The sequence below is a fragment of the Dipteris shenzhenensis genome, chromosome 15 (genome assembly GCF_047967505.1).
Source record: "Dipteris shenzhenensis isolate YYH24624 ecotype China chromosome 15, Dip_SZ_1.0, whole genome shotgun sequence".
Classification (NCBI taxonomy): Eukaryota; Viridiplantae; Streptophyta; class Polypodiopsida; order Gleicheniales; family Dipteridaceae; genus Dipteris; species Dipteris shenzhenensis.
In genome coordinates this window covers 10,371,315-10,374,083 of record NC_141610.1, presented here as the reverse complement: position 1 = coordinate 10,374,083, position 2,769 = coordinate 10,371,315, and the positions used below count along the sequence as shown (strand labels likewise).

General features: G+C 40.9%; 1 pseudogene; it reads right to left on the bottom strand.

Moving 5' to 3' along the window:
• Positions 1–428: 428 nt before the first annotated feature.
• Positions 429–1,370, bottom strand: LOC147893339 (uncharacterized; annotated as a pseudogene).
• Positions 1,371–2,769: the final 1,399 nt, after the last annotated feature.

Here is a 2,769-nt window from a genome sequence, read left to right as displayed (position 1 = left end):
GCATCAGCAACGCTCTTTGTGCCTCCTCCTGTAGTGCTCTGTCAAGACCATGCGAGCGAATGGATCAATGACCTGACGATGACCAGGATACAGATCATCCATGCCTAGTCCTCTGTATGTGGCCACATTAATGTCAGCAAAGCATACAGGGCACACTGATCGTGCCACCATGTGGCGGGTCATGCAATGGAGATGTGCGATGTGGCCGCACCCTAGTCCAAACCACCCTACGATGTCAAACTCCTCGTGGCAAAGGATGCAAGTGATAGTAGGAAGCCTGGCTATGACTGCTGCATCTATGGGTGTCCTAGTCGGCACATCTACAGGAGGAGCGGGGTATAGGGCCACGTTGGGGTCGATCCTATGGCGAGATGGATCACGACTAATATGCCTCAACTGCAAAATATAGTGCTCCGCACGATGGTATGCTATGCATGTCCGAATCCTCTGCTCCTCCAAATCTGCCTCCAACAATCGTACACGAGACTCCATATCCTGATGCAATAGATGTGCCTGCAATGCAAACATGTCGCGTACATGGTGAGAATTAACCAAAAAACTTCAGTTGAAAACACGCTACAAAAAAATAAACTAACATAATCAAAATAACTAACCTCATCCCTAGACTCGGCCAACAATGCCTCCAACTCTACAATCCGTGCATCTCGAGCCTCCAACTCGTGCTAAGGCGGTGTAGATGTGGGATGTGGTGTAGATGTGGGAGGCTCCATCGATGATCGAGGTGGGGGAGGTGGAATCGAAAGTGATCTCGATAGGGCAGAGACCATGTGCTACAAGGATAATGCCACTGAATGAACATCCCCCCTAATCCGTCCTCCAACAGCTCGCAATGCTGGTGCAGGGATGATGTGTAACTCTGGTGCCTCACATCGATGCCGAACACCTACAGTCTGACGCTCCTGATGCCCCATCCTACCATGTTCCACTCTTGATCCTGGACGGGTACTAAGGTAGTCTACCCGATGACCAAGCACAAACTCAGTGTATAGCTGCATGGCAAATGACCTGGCTATCTGACGGTTGTGAGGCAATCGACCACCATTCGCAGTGAGATATCTCGGATAAATGTATGCTGCTATGATGGAGTGCCTACAACGTAAAATATGCAAGGGGAGCCCTGATCGTGGTCCTCAGTGTGACCATCCCAAAAAATATCCTCTAAGGCCTGCCTGTGATGTGACTCACGCTCAAACAACTGTCGAATGGCTCTCCAATCCAAGCCATCACCAGTGATCTCTGCCTCAGCCTGTGCCTGAAAGCTATCCACAACGTCCTCAACTGTGTCCAATCGACCCAGAGCCTCAATAACTGAATTTAGACTCGAACCAAGTGAGGGGGTGCCCTAGCATCCTGCAGTGCCCTCATCTCAGCTCTCAGAATCCCTATCTGCATAGGAATAGTGGTGCCAGAACCTGTGCGCTGGCTAGCGCATGCACAAAAAAAACACATGGATATTAATATTCGATTTGGGTAATGAAAATAATATTCTATTCAATATGACTTATAATCTATTTACGTAATGAAAACTATTTGTACGTACTCCTGAGGTACTCCTTGATGAGGTAGGATGTCGTTGGGATCATCCTATGCACCTACCAGTGGATGGGCCAAATGTGTGGCTCAATATTATGTTTATCAAACTCAATATTATTAAAAATTCTTAATTTTGATTAAAATTTTTTCAAACTCTAGTTGTTGCATTTTTAAACTTAGAGGTCTCAAATATTTTTTCCTTATATGTTTCCCTTTTTTTACTTTTTATCCAATATGAAACTTTTCGACATGTGGTGTAAGGACCACATTGTCCACTTATGGCCCCTATACTAAGGACAGATAGTGGAGAGGTTTGGTTAATAAGACCTTCTTTGAATACTTTAGTGCCTTGGGTTTGCAATAGATATGGAGGAGATAGAAGGATACCTAATACATTACTTTGAACGATACACAAGCAAGGCGCATCTAGTATTTCTCGGACTATACATTAAAAAAGAGAGCGGGTTGACACTACAGACGTTTTAAGCGAGAACTTTGAGAAAATAATCAGGCCTTTTCAATATTATCTATTTTGGTTGGGCAATCCACCTCAACTAGTGGCTATTCCTATAGATCATCACTTGGTTCCCATCCCTGGGGAGAGAGGAGACCTATGGACAATCATTTACGTATGTGTTTTCGATGCGCTGGTGCATTTAGAAGATCCAATTAGCCATACGCTTATGCATCTAACCACTCTAGTGTTGGGGTCTTTGCCCATGTGGTGTGGTGTTTTAGGGATAATGCCCATGTGGTGTTTTATACAATCTACTTACTCTACCTAAATTATGAAACAACTCTTAACCAACTATATAATCTATAATATTCCACATAAAGATTGATAAACGCACACCGCTACCTTAAACTCTTATTTTCTTTTTTTTAAAAAGATGATTTTGAAGAATAAAATTTAAATGTTTCTTTATTTAAATAAAAATAGCACCAATTTCAAAAATAACATAAAACCTACTTTAATCTCTCTTTTTTTAAATAGATGAATTTAGAAAACAAAATATATACATTTTCACATTTTAAATAAAAAATTATGTAATTAAAAAAAAATATTTGAAAAAACTTTAAAATGCATTTGAAATTTTGAAATATTTTATAATTAGATTACATATTCCTATAAACTAAAATAATATAAAAGCTACTTTAAACTCTTATTTTCTTGTTCTTAATACATGATTTCTAAAAACAAAATTTAAACGTTAT